Raw genomic sequence first — 14740 nt, 5'->3', positions numbered from 1 at the left:
GTATAATTTAATCATTTTAGATTATGTCTGAGAGCATCCTGGAAACAAATACAAAAAGTTCTGGAAGCTGTAAGATAAGTTAAACATATAGTTGACCGTTTAAATATGGCTTTAAATATGACTACACACATAGATTAGATAGATAGATAGATAGATAGATAGACAGATAGATAGATAGATAGATAGATAGATAGATAGATAGATAGATAGATAGATAGATAGATAGATAGATAGATAGATAGATAGATAGATAGATAGATAGATAGACAGATAGATAGATAGATAGATAGATAGATAGATAGATAGATAGATAACATACAGCTTGGTCTCATCCTAAAATGTTTTTCATTGAAAAAAATCAATGATCATTCCCATCTTTTTATATTTGAGCTCTTTCCCACATGACTTACCAACAGTTTTTAATTTTATTTTCAATCAATCTGAATGAAAGGAAAGATTCAGATTGATACCTCGGAAATTGCATCTGATTGCCACAGTATGGATGGTGGCATGTTAAACAGCCTGGACAATGAGCACTGAGAGTAGCACGTGTTGGTCCTAATAGGAATAGATGATAAGTATTCCAGACTTTGACAATGCTCAGTTCCTTTAATAAATGCCAGACATGTGAGCTGTCGTCAACGTGAGTCATTACAGAGCCATTACAGCGATTCAGCGTAGTCCAAGCTGTTGCAGTGATAATAACTGCTGAAATTAAAGTGTCACCACAGATGAAGCTGGAGTGATATGTGGTGATTAATTAACAACAAGATGACCCTTTGCCATGAAGATGATAATTAGAGATAAATATCTCCCTGTGAAGGATAGCATTTCAGTTTTAGGCCTGTGTTTTTCTGCATCACTGGAGGCTAAAATGTGTTCTTATCTTGCTGTTATGTTGTAAGAAGTAAAGTAGTAGATGCTGCCTATGAATCTAGGCTAGTTTAAAGGATGTGCCTGATTACTATCTGATAACAATATATTGTTTAAAGATATAATGTAAATATGATAAGAGCTGAACCTATTATTTAATTTTCAGCTGAATATGCTTTAAACAAACAAGCACTCATGGATGTACAGGCTATCTGGGAATAAAGCAATATAGTTTCCAGGTTTCTAGTCTAGTCCTGCTGTTGTGCCATTTCCTGTTATTTTGTATAGTCTGACCTCTTATGTAATCTCTTTACTTCCCTTTTCCCACATCCAGTTGTTTTTTTTTGTCACACCTGCTTCTAGTTTTTCCAGTTAGTTCCCATTAAAGCTCCTGTTTTGTCCTTTGCTAGTTCATAGTCTTCTTATCATGTCAGTCCTGGTTGTTACTGGTCATGTTTGTCATAAGGTATTTTTCTTGTTTTCAGTAAATATAGATCTTTTCCGAGTTTGATCTTCTGTAAAGTTTGATATCTGTTGGAGTAGCACCTTTGTTTCCTCTTTCAGTAAACTTTGGTTAATGTCACCTGCTAGCTTCTCACCACATCCCAGCATTTGGGTCCTACATCCTAATCTCCTGCTGTTTTCATCCATGATTACAGCAAGTCTACAGTTTTCAGTAACACAAATATTTTAAAACTTGTATTGTGCCCTTAAAAAGTAACCTCAATTTGGATTTATCCTTTTTATTCAGCTGTACAAGTGATTCCTGGAAGTTCAAATCCATTAACATGTGTGCTGGTGAACTAATAGGATTAAACTGGTGGATGAATGAACCAGTTGCATCAGAAGAGAGATGAACAGGTTTTGGTCTTGGAATAAAGGCAGAATATAACCAAAAGTGGACTGATGGTTCTTCTTTGTTTTAACTAAGCATAAAACTCAGCCATAAAAACACTTGGGGGCACTGTAGCTCCTTGCAGAAGAAGAACTGTGCCTTATTTGTGTCCAAGGCAGCTCATAGTTCACACGTGTATAAATGCTAATGAAATACGATGACATTTCCTGATCCAGAGAATGTTTCTGAAACAAGCCAGGATGAATATAGATTACATCAATACTGGCTACTCAAAGGTTCATAAGGCTCATCAAATCTTTCCTCTCATTTTTAAATGGAAGCTGTTGCTATGTGACTGTTTTGGGTGATTGTTTGCGTGAGAAAAGATGCAATTTAAGTCATGACATTCATCATACCTCATTTAGTTGTTTGTGTTTGCAGAGGGGACTTGATTAAAGGTAGCAGAGTGGGTCTGTTTTCTTTAAGTAGTACAGCATGGAGGCATGTTAAATCGCTCCCTGCAGGATGTAGTAACTGTAAAGGCAAAGTTATTGGAGCCATGGTTTTATTTGCACAAACATCAAGGTTGAATAACAGAGCTTATTAAATACATACTGTGTCAAAAGGTACCAGTGGTGCAATGACAGCAGAAACAGAGGTGCTGCAATGGAAATACAACACTTCTACATTGTACTGAGAATACAATCATGTCAACTCTATGTGCTCTTTATATCATGAAAGCAATTGTATTTCAGTAATAGTGGGAGCCAGTAATATTTTTCTTTCTGTTGCATAGGGCAAGCAATCCAGACACACATCCAGCAGAGCAGATCCAAACTGTTATACTACCATCATCTTGTGGTGTGTTGCTTTTTGCATATCTTCTCATTTAAACTAAAAAAGTTCTATTTCCGTAATGTTCTGAGCTCAAAATACACGTACATGTCCACGTAAAAAGCAACAAAGTCTGTTTTAGAGGGCACTGCTCCATGGTGACCATTGTAACTAAAGCCTTTGGTTGCTTGGAAGCTACTTTGGGTTCTTATCAAGTCAGACGATTACAATACTTGCTTTTGATAGCAAGCCTTGTTGCCGACAAAGGCAACAATGCTCATTATTTTCTTCATTTCTACACAATCTGCTTGGTTGTGAGTTAGTGGAGTTTAAACTCTTCTGAGTTGGCCTTTTTCATCCAATGAGGAAAAACCTAATATTCTTCTTTGTTCATGTCATGATACATGTCAGCACATGAAGAAGTGTAAGCATGTCATCTATTGCTTTGATTGCTTTGATTAAATCCTTTTCTTTAAATAAAACAGGGCTCTGCTTCACACTTCACACAATTCAACTGATTGACACATCTGATTCTATTCCAAAAGCATAATTACACTGCCTGCCACCTTTACTTTTGATTATTTCACACATTTACTGTCTTTCCATAAGCTTCACTAATGTCACAAAGTGTACTTCCATCCAAGTTTACAATATATATATATATATATATATATTTTTTTTTTTTTTTTTTTTTTTTATTTTTTTTATTTATTTTATTTATTTTTTTTTTTATCAAGATCTTGTATTGATGATGCAAGTCCAACCACCACACAGAGCCTCCTACAGAACATCCCAATATTTTGCAATGGGGTTCAGGTCTGGACTCTGTGGTGCCAATCCATGTGTGAAAATGATGTCTTACGCTCCCTGAACCACTCAGAATATAAGAGCCCGATGAATTCTGACATTTTCATCTTGCAATACGCCTGTGCAATCAGGGAAGAAGAAATCCATTGATGGAATAAGCTGGTCATTCAGCATATTCAGGTAGTCAGCTGACCTCCTTCTTTGAGTATGTAATGTTGCTGAACCTATACCTGCCCAACTGCAGCAACCCCAGATCACAGTACTACCTCCACAGTCTTTTACAATAGGTAGTAGACATAATGGATGAATCACCTTTTATGCCTTTTTTCGTACAGTGATCAGCCCATCACCCTGGAACAGAGTAAATATGGACTCATCACATGACTGCTGGCCCAGAGTCCAGTCTTTATGCTCCCTTGCAAATTGGAGCCTTTTGTTTTGGTTAGCCTCAGATTAGTGATTTTCTTACAGCTGCACAATTGTTTAATTCCCTTCACTTTGCTCATGTAAAAAAAATTCTTACTTTCGATTTGAAACATAGAACTGAGTTCTACTGTTTCTTTGTTTTTGCTATCTGATTTCACCAAATGATTAAGTGATCGCCAATCACCATCATTCAAGATGTTTTTCCCATCACATTCATTCCTGGGAGACAAATTCACTACCCTCCAGCTTTTAACAATGCATTCGGCAGTTCTTGACCCAGATTTAGTAGCTTCTGCAGTCTTCTTAAATGTTATCTCTATTTTATGCTTGATTTGGACTTTTAGGAATAAATATTAAAAACTGATTGAAATGTGCCTTTGAAACAAGGGTGTGTCCAGAATAAAGGCTGATGGATCACAAATGAACACAATCCAGACAAACAAGCAAGCCCATTATATGGTAGAAACTATTTTCAAAATGGTTTAAAGGTGTCTCGGCCAATGCAGCCTGGTGTTATGGTCTGGCTATTGTGCGTGGACAAAGTCAGTTCATGTGTGTGTGTGTGGTAGTCCTTGTACATATCTCCTCTGCCTTCCTTGGCTGCTCATGTCATAGGGCTGCGTTTACTGTGTCTGACAGTGTGAGTTGATTATGTCAGTGTTTGTCTTTGCTGCTCCCACAGTTGTGAATACCGCAGTGACCTCCAACTGCCTCCTTCAAGCATTACAATAAAAGTTGACATTACATTTCATGCTTCTTTGCAGCTTTTCCTCACCGTTCCCTTTAGTTGTCACCCCTTCGCCTTCCCTTTTCTAGTTTTTACTTTCCCATCTTCTTCATGTAGCATTTTGTATGCGTGTGTGCTGTGCTTTAGGAGTAAAGATATAAACACCTGGCATCAGACTTTATAAAAATAAAAAAAAACAACAAAAAAACAAAGCTTTTTCAGCAGCAGTACCTCTTCTTTCCTTTAAACTTTCACATTTTTTATGTATCATTACCATCTAATTTTGCACAAACTCTTTAATGTTTGGCAAAGTCTGCTCCTCTTCTGGAAAATGATGTCTACTTTGGTCTTAGTATCAGATTTCTGGGAAGGATTTAAGAAAACTAGAAGACTTTAATATGTAGCCTCTGCAAAAGGGAGAAATATCAGCCTCCCGTGAGACCTTACAGGGAAACTTTCTCTACAGCACCTGTGAATGATGCAGATGGAGTCTAAAGTGGAGAAACGGGCTGGAGGAGATGATGTGCCTGATTAAAGAGAACACAGAGAGGAAATGATGTTTAAACTCACTTTGAAGCCTTAAACTAGTAAATAAATGATATGCTCAAGAAGACTCAAGGAATGGCTGCAGTTCCTACACCTGAGGCTCAATGCTTAAATATTCATTTCCTGTCAAAGTCACACATGCACTTGGGAAGTACGTGTATAGCTTTTAGGAGTGGCTGTGTGTGTCTTACAGAGGCAATGTTGAATTAAGAAATATGTGTTGCTCCTCACGTAGATGAGATGCGGATAAAATAAGCAAATTCAGAATTTATTTTCCTCATAATCATCCTCACAAACGTCTCCAGCGCGCTCATCGGTGGACAGGACACTGGAGAAGATGCAAAAGCCCTCAGTGCTTTTATCAGCTCTCCTACTTTTCTTTCATCCCTGCAATGTCTGCAATGGTCCTGAGATTAGTGCTGAATGCTTTTGCTAAACTTCTCATTTGGCAGAAAGAGGGAAGGTTGATGAGACATTTTGTCTTTTTTTCTGTTAAAGGAATCACTGTAGTATTAGTGTAGTAGTATGTGATTGTATGCAGTTGGGTTCAATCTACACTTGCATTTGAAGGTGTTTCAATCTTATATCGATAAAAAAACCACCAAACATTGTTGACTTTTGATGACTGTAGACGTTAGAACTGAATCCAGTCCTGCTACTGACAAGCCATGGAACCTGAAACAGCACAAATCATCTTGACATCAATCAAACTCATTTTACGCACTTTAAAACAACTGCTTGACTGGAGTTTGCCACTGTCTTTTTTTTATTATTCACCCTTCACCTGTGTCTGCTGATTAATCGTTGCATCTGACGCCTCATTAGACCTTCTCCTTTAAAACAGCTTGACTTTGTATCGACTTTTTCTCCCCCTCACTCAGCTCTTCATTTTACGTTTCTCCTATTTGACTCTATTCTCGGCGCAAGTTTCAGACAGTCCTTCAGGGGCTTTTTCTTCTGTCAGCCTGAGTACAGATATTTCAGCACCTTGATTTCGGGGTAATTGCATAAGGATAAATGATGACTCTCCCTGAATGCATTTTCCTCTTCCGTTCCGTCAACCCATCAGGAATAGGACCTGAGGCACAGTAATCAGTCACTACTACTCTGGAGAAAGGCATTAGAATCTCCCTAAAGTTTACGAGCGAGGCAAAAAGAGATTTTTTTCCCCTTTATTGCATAGTTATTATATAAGAATAACCTAAATGCATTTCCCCACTTTCTGTCAAGCCAAAAGGAAAAAGACCTGGGGCTCAATAATAAGTTGCCAGTGCTCTGCTGCAGAAGGAGTTACAGATATTCAAAAATGCACATATTACTTATGTATTTTTTTTTTTCTTAACATTTAACTTTCTGAATTCTGACAGGGACTGTGGCCTAGAATGCTAGCTTACTTTTAAGCACCATACTGTCACACTCCCACTAGAGAGTTGCCAAGGAAACCATAATTCACTCCCTGAAGCTGAGCAGTTCCACTGAAACAACTGGAGATTGCTCATAGGTACTTTGAAGGTAACAATTGTTTAACAATCATTTTAAAACTTGTCTTTTCACCATGACCACTGCTACTATACAGTGAAACAAAGTATGCTTTTAATACCCACCTCAGGACATCAATTAATCTTTGATGACAAAAGCACAAAACACTTCATAATTCACCCATAAGTCACAAAGGCTGCCATACCAATGGCAGTAAATTAAATGGAGCTAAAAGAAACAATAGCAATTTTAGAAATTGTAAATTAAGTGTGCTAATAATATCTTCTATGATACAGGTTTTTTTTCATTATCACACTGCAAAAAGGAAAGGACCCTTTATGTCACATCACTGAGCCATTACCTACAAGACATTATTTCAGAGAAAAATCATTGTAAATTTTTTTTAGCCTGAAGTAATACTGATCCATGTTATCCTCTGCATTCTGCTAATCACAGTAATTGTATTTATATTCATATATTATGAGTTGCAAGGTGTGGTGGTGAGGACTGTTATCAAGAGGCAGAGCCATACTCCAGTGCACCGAAAAATATGTTTTTGAGCAGTAAACAACATAGTATTAGTTAATTGTGTATAAAAAAAAAACCCACATATTGCAGTTAACATTTTATTCCCTTAATTTATTCTTTTTTAAAATTTTTTTATTTATTTTATTTTTTAAAATTTATTTATTTATTTATTTTTTAAAATTTTTTTATTTTTGACTCAATGACCCAAAATTGACCTTGCAGGGTAAAATACTGTTTTGTTTTTCATGATGTGAAGATAAACTTGGTACTCCTCTATGTCATGAGAAAATGAGAAAAAACTCTCATCCCCCTCCCACTGTTTGAAAAAAGGCAAGTGGAATCATAAAAACATAACACTGCAGGTATTAAACCTGCATCAGATGCGCCACATAACATGGAAATGAATCACACCCCGTTGTAATATGCTAACTGCAACAATCTTAATAATGAATATAATTTTTAAAATGATAAATCCTTTAGCCCTACTGGATGTCTGCCTGGTGTGATACATTTGGGCCTCTTACTCGGGCCCTCAAGCCCTGTACCTGTTCTGCTATGATTAGTGCCTGTGCTTTCCTTCAGTCCAGTCCTCTCTGGCCATTGGTAGTACATTTCCATTTCCACCACTTCAGCTACATTCTATGCAGTGGTTTTCCTCCAATGATGGATCCAACATTTGCCATGATGAAAAATTTCAGTCTGGATAAAAAAATAGACCTGTGGATTGATGAAGAGTTGAGGGATATGTACGAGGAAAGGGAATGGGTTAAAAAAAATTCTCTTTCCTGTAAAAACAGAGACAATTAGGCAGACTACTGTAAAATAAAAAATATGGTTACAAGTTGAAATGAAATAGGAAAAATGAAAAAAAGTTATCAAAATAAAATTTGAAGAGCAGAGGCATAATGGTGAAAGATTATAGAATTAAATTGGGTTTAGATACAGAACCTATTATCCTGCTGTTTCTGAGATGGATGGAATCTTTCTACCAGACGACATTGCAAAACACTTCTGTAACCACTTTGCAGACAAGGTAAAATTCAGGAATGAAATGAGCTCACATAGTAAGAGTTGTATATCTTTTCATGTAAAAAACCCCCATCTCTTTAATGCAAAACGGTGTAGCTTTTCTTTTCAGTGAATTAGAATTAATGCAGTGAAAAAAAAACCTTCAACAACCTAAATACTGATAAACTAGCAAGTGTTTGGATGGCAGATTACTTTAAGTTGCTTCTAATGTCATATCATTACCAATTTGTCAAATTTTATTTTGAGAAGAGTTGAAGAAGGGTTAAGTAAGGTCACGTAAAAAGACCAAATGATATGATATTTTTCACTTGATGACTCAAATTCTTATTATAAGCATGTATATGAAGTACATCATTCCATGTGCAGAGCTCTGACAGACATGACAGAGAAATGGTTGACATGTACAGTTAAAAAAAAAAAAAAAAAAAAAGGATTATATCCACAACACTTTTACTTTACTTTAGTGCAGAAATCATGCATAAAATAGGAGGACTGCAAAAATAAAATATCATAAAGATAAAAAGTCAAATAGTTTTGAAAGCGAGTGACTTTAAAAGAACAGCAGCAGGTTCTTCTCTTCTGCTCATATCTCAAGTAGAAAAACATGTGCATTATGATTGAACTGAGTTTCTGTCAAAAACAATTCATTTTGCTATCTGAAATCATACAATGAATGAAAAATGTCTTTTGAAAATGTATCTGGTATTCTTTAATGCTGCGCTGAAAGAATAATGGTGGATGAACTATAAGTTTGAAACCTGAATGAGGTTGTAGCAAGTTATCTGTTCTTTGGCTGGATGGAGAGGATATGTAATGACGGAGGAAATGAATGAAGGAAAGGTGGTACAGGATGAAATAGTGGTTGTGTCTGGGTTCTCTGGTAGTGATAGGGGAGTATATTTAAACAGGGATGTTTGCTGACAAAAATTAAGTAAAAAAAAGTAGTTAGGTTGTGATGAAGGTGACTGTGATCATTTACTATATATTTTAAGTGTATAATATTTGTTATTAATAACCCCCCCCCCCCCCCCCCCCCCCATAAACTTATGTAACATAGTGTGTCCTCCATCAAACTGATAAACAAGAATCACATGCACAGCAACTATACGATTTTAGTTAGGTGTGTATCTATTATAACGGACCTAAGTATCAACATCACTGCAACAACATTGAATAACACACACTGATCTGTCATGTGAACAGTAGTTGGCCTGGTTTTGCACCAGTCCAACTCAAGATGTATGCTTGATTTTAATTTGACACAGTGGAATGTTTTAATGAAGTTGGGACAAAATAAACATAAAGTGCATTTCAGCTAGTCCACTGGGAGACTATTACAGCACACATTCACAGTAAATTAAGTTGCAGGCCAACTCTGCCTGGTTAGAACAAATGGTGTATCAAAATATATGGGCACTTACTCATAGGGTGTCACACATACCCTCTAATGACAACATATACATCATGCAGACCCAATGGAAAACCTTGCTTGGTAGTAGAAACATAAAGTACCTGCATGGTCAGTGATGCATTTCATTACCACATTGTCACAGATGCTTCTTTTTGATCAGAGCATGAACAGGAAGCCACATGGTTGCACCAGAGATGCCACAAAAACGCTACGATGAAAAAGCAAACAAACAAAAGAAAAGCAACATCATTTTAAGTTGTCCCACTTTTTTTTAAAGCCATATATCATGATCTATAAGGACATTTCTTGGGGCTGAAGCTTTTTTATGGTATGTATTCATTTTTTAACTTAGTTAGACTTAGTTATTAGTTAGACTGTTTTACCCAATGAGTCACTTTCAGCTATGTATGACTAAAACAGCAGAGAAGGTTTGATATAGTTTTATTAGCTTTTGTGTGCGGTGACACAGGCAATGGTCATTAGATGTATTTTTAAGTCAGTGTAATGGTTTCCACTACAAATGCCTCTTTGTTTTTTCATGTAGTGCTGCCTGAGGACATAATGACAGCTATTTAGTCCATCCTAGACCTTGTCCAGGATTCTCTGAACTTTTAACAATAACACAAATGATGAAATCTCAATTTTTTTGTATTTTAGTGATGTAACTCTTATTCTGCAGGACAATTTGCCTGTGCAATCTTTCATAGAGCAAAACAAACTCTTTTAAATATTTATCTTTGGAAGTCTGAACCTTGCTGAGATCTTTCAGTACTTAGACATGTTATTGTGAGAAATTTCACTAAATTCTTTTTTCTCCCTTTTCTCCCCCCTTTTTAATTATCAAAAACGTTCAACTTTTGTAACTCCTTGCATCAAATTAAAAACAACCTGGCAATATGGGCAGACAAAAGTCATATTCAAGTGATATTTCAGGTCAATGCTGGGGATGAAAGGCTCCTCAGGGGACTTAAAATAAATTCAGAAAACAGGATATTCCCTCTCAGGCACACATCATCCAAGCTCAGCATGAGTAGAAACTCACTGCTACCCCAGCAGAAGGCCTCACATCAGGGCCTTGATTTAATCGCTGCCCAGCAAGGGGAGAAGCCAAGCAGGCAACAAAGCTGCCCTCCAGCCTGCCATACTCCTGCCATCAATGCTCCCAGTAGGTTGACCCAGGAGAGACCATCCCTTACCCTCCACCCTCCAACCAGCTTGTTTGAAGATGAGAGGAACTGAGTGTGAGGGAAGGGAGGGCTAGGAGGAGGAGAGGCACATGAAGCTTAGGTTGTTTTTCTTTGAACTGCTAATCACTGCATTTAAAGCTGACCTCGCTTCCTGTCTCTCTTTCTGTATTTGGCTCATTAAAATATGCACCCTGATAGTGGAATCAGATGGAGTTTACCACAAACCACTTCTTTAGTTTTATTCCAGTCCAACACAATACCTTCGTTTCTAGGGAAAAATACAAATTTAAGAAAAAAAAATCTGTATATTGGTACAAATAAAAAAAATAAGTTTAATAATTACTTCTATGCTAAGTTGCATTTTCATTAATCCTTCCCATAAGTAAGGATGAAATTATTCACTAAAGCTCAGCCATACTAAGGATCTGCCTAATAAGCTTGCAGGAAGATCAAGGCATCTGCACGTTTTGGATTATGTCATCCTCAAAGGCTCCAAAGGGGAAACACTAGTTGATTGAATTGGATAGAAAAAGGCAGCGACAGAGGCAAATCAGATTTTTGCAGGTTAATTTATGGATAAAAAAAAATAAATTAAAATACTCATTTGAACAAACATTTGTAAAAAGTCAATTTGTGAGGCTCTTGTAGGGAGCTTAAAAACCTTCTGCACTCTTCTTTATTGCAATTGAGCTGAAGCAGCCTCTGACTGAACATGCTTGATTGTGTGAGTATTTGGTTCTGTAGAGAATGTGTAGTGTTGTACATTATGTTGTGCATCTTTTGCACAACATAATGGACATTCTTGGAACGTACTTGATATGCCAAAATGGTGATTAAGACACTGACATATTACAAAATCCGGGATTTTGAAATTGAGGCTGAATGCATTTTTTAGCTCTTTAACAAGACGACATGAAGAAGAAGAAGAAGAAGAAATTTTATTTATATAGCACCTTTCACAGAAATAAAATCACAAAGTGCTTCACAGAGTGCAAAGGGGAACAGCAACAACACAAAAATAAACAAATGTACATTTGAAAAATCTGTATCTGTAGAAGACAGTCAACTAAAAGCTTGTCTAAATAAATACGTCTTCAGCTGCTTTTTGAAAGAATCAACAGTTTCAATCTCACGGAGGGAAAAAGGCAGGGCATTCCACAGTTTTGGAGCAACTGCCTGAAAGGACAAATCACCTCTGGTTTTAAAGCGGGTCTTTGGGACCATGAGGAGGTTTTGGCCCGAGGACCGAAGGGACCGACTGGAGCTGTAGGGTTGCAGCAACTCAGAGATGTACGAGGGGGCCTGGCCATGCAAAGCTCTGAACGTCAAGACCAAAATTTTAAAATCAATTCGGAATTTAATGGGGAGCCAGTGCAGAGAGTATAAAATTGGAGTAATGTGTGCGCGCCTACAAGATCCTGTTAAAAGCCACGCAGCAGCATTTAGAACCAACTGAAGACGATTTAAAGCAGATTTGTTAAAACAAGTAAAAAGGGAATTACAATAGTCCAAGCATGAATCACCAATTCAACAACAGACCTTGATAAAATTGGCCTCAGCTTTGCGATGTTTCTCAAATGATAAAAACAGTTTTTTTACCAAGAGTCTGGAATGGCTGTCAAGGGACAATGATTGATCAAACCAAACTCCAAGATTTCTTATGCTTGGCTGAACTAATGAAGCAAGAGAACCAAGATGGCCAGCAATTAAAGGAATTTTCTGCTCTGGGGCAATGATTAAAGTTTCAGTCTTTTGAGGATTTAGCTGAAGACAATTTTCCGTCAGCCACATCTTTACACTTGACAGACAATCCATTAACTCTGAAAGTGTATGCAACTCTGATTCCTTGAATGAAAAGTACAATTGGATATCATCAGCATAAAGATGATAGGACACATTTTTAAAAAGGCTGATGATTTTCTTCAGAGGGGTGATGTACAACAGAAACAAAATTGGGCCTAAAACCGACCCCTGAGGAACACCATACAGCAAAGGAGTAGCTTCAGACATAAAGTTATTCAAACACACAGAGAATGTCCTATCAGTCAAATAGGAGGACAACCACTTAAGGACAGTTCCAGAGATGCCAAACTCTTTGTTCAGTCTCTGAAGCAACAAGATGTGATCTACAGTATCGAATGCTGCAGACAAATCTAAAAGAATCAAAATAGAATATTCACCAGAGTCTGCAGCCATTCGGATGTCACTGGACACTTTAAGTAGGGCAGTCTCAGTAGAGTGCATCTTACGAAAGCCAGATTGAAATTTGTCCAACATGTCATTGGTGTATAGAAAAGTGGTCAGCTGCTCAGCCACCACCTTCTCCACAACTTTTGAAAGGAAGGGTAATTTAGATATGGGCCTAAAATTACCAGGCTCTGCAGGGTCCAAGTTGTGCTTTTTTAAAATGGGACTTATCACTGCCTGTTTAAAAAAGTTTGGAACAGACCCAGTGGAAAGTGAAATATTGATCAGTTCAACAACATGTGGGACAATAAGGTCAGTTACCTTATAAAACAAAGATGTTGGAATGACATCAAAAGGACAAGAAGAAGGTTTCATTTTCCCCAGCAATGCCAAAATGTCTACATGTGTCACATTAGAAAACACAGACCAAGAACAGACAGAAGAAGAGACACAAGTAGTGGTGACATCAGGAGGAGTCACATTTGTCCTGATGTCTTCCACTTTCTTGACAAAGTGCCTCAAAAATTTGTTACAATCATCAATACTGTAAACAGGCACTGATGGGGAGGAAGGCAAAACAATTTTATGGATTGTATCAAAGACAACCTTGGGGCTTCTCTTATTTGAATTCACAAGATTAACAAAATAAGTAGATCTCGCCTGTTTTATCATTTCATTAAGGGACACAATCAGCTCTTTTAGGTGCAATCTGTGTACCTCTAATTTTGTGGATTTCCACAGACGTTCCACCTTACGACAAGTTCTCCTAAATAAAGAAATGTCATCATTCAACCATGGCTGAGATGTTTTGAGAGAATTCATTTTGAGCTTTACAGGTGCTACCACATTCAGCACTGTCTCACAGTGGTCATTGAAGGCATTTACAAAAGTGTCTGCATCATTACCAACCCCCTCAAAACAGGGCTGAAATAATTCAGAAAAGTTTGCAACAACAATTTCATTTATAAAGCGCTTTTGATACACCACATTTTTAGTGCAAGTTTCCACTTTTAAAGACAAGTTAAAATACACACAACAATGATCAGACACAAGAATATCGACCACATTTAGGCAGTCAACCTCCAGGCCAAAGGAGAAGACTAAATCTAACGTATTTCCATTTTTATGTGTTGAGCCGGACACATGTTGCTTTAAAAGGAATGAGTCGGTAAGTGCTAAAAACTCAGATGCTACAGAACAAGATGAGTCATTTACATGGAAATTAAAATCCCCAAGAATCAATACTCTATCAAGTTTAATGATCAAGGATAAGAGTTCAGAAAAATCATTTAAAAACTCACGTGCAGGACCAGGAGGTCGGTAAATTAAAACACAATAAAAAGAGTCAGTGTTTCCAACCTTAGTCATTTGAAGCTCGAATGAGTTGAATGGATCCAGCTTCACTTCTCTGCATGGAAAGTAGTCCTTGTAGAGGAGCGCAAGTCCGCCTCCACGCCGTGCAATGCGCGGGGTCCCAAACACGGAGCAGTTCGGAGGGCACAGCTCATTCAAATGGATATATTCCTGTTCTCTCTGCCAGGTCTCCGTCAGGGCCATGAAATCAAGTTGCTCATTTGAAAATAAGTCACTTAGAAAGTACGCCTTGTTCGCTATGGAGCGCGAATTTAAAAGAGCAAAGCGAAGTGGTTTAGCGCGCTCCGCTGGAGATGCGCGCGGGCCGGCACGGTACATCCATGTAGAATGGGCAGAGTTCTCCACAGTGACAGCCCGCAAGACGCGCTCTCGAGGAGCATGAATCCGGGACGCACGAGCTGGAAAAGTGCAATCCGACTGCAGAAGGAGCGAGGATCCAAGCGCCGGCGGCGTGCGTGCTGACTCCCGGGCTAAACCCAGGACAGGGACATGCCGTA

This window comes from Telmatherina bonti (assembly GCF_933228915.1).
Source record: "Telmatherina bonti genome assembly, chromosome: 10".
Lineage (NCBI taxonomy): Eukaryota > Metazoa > Chordata > Actinopteri > Atheriniformes > Telmatherinidae > Telmatherina > Telmatherina bonti.
The sequence above is the reverse complement of the archived record's forward strand: the minus strand, read 5'-3'. Positions refer to the sequence as shown.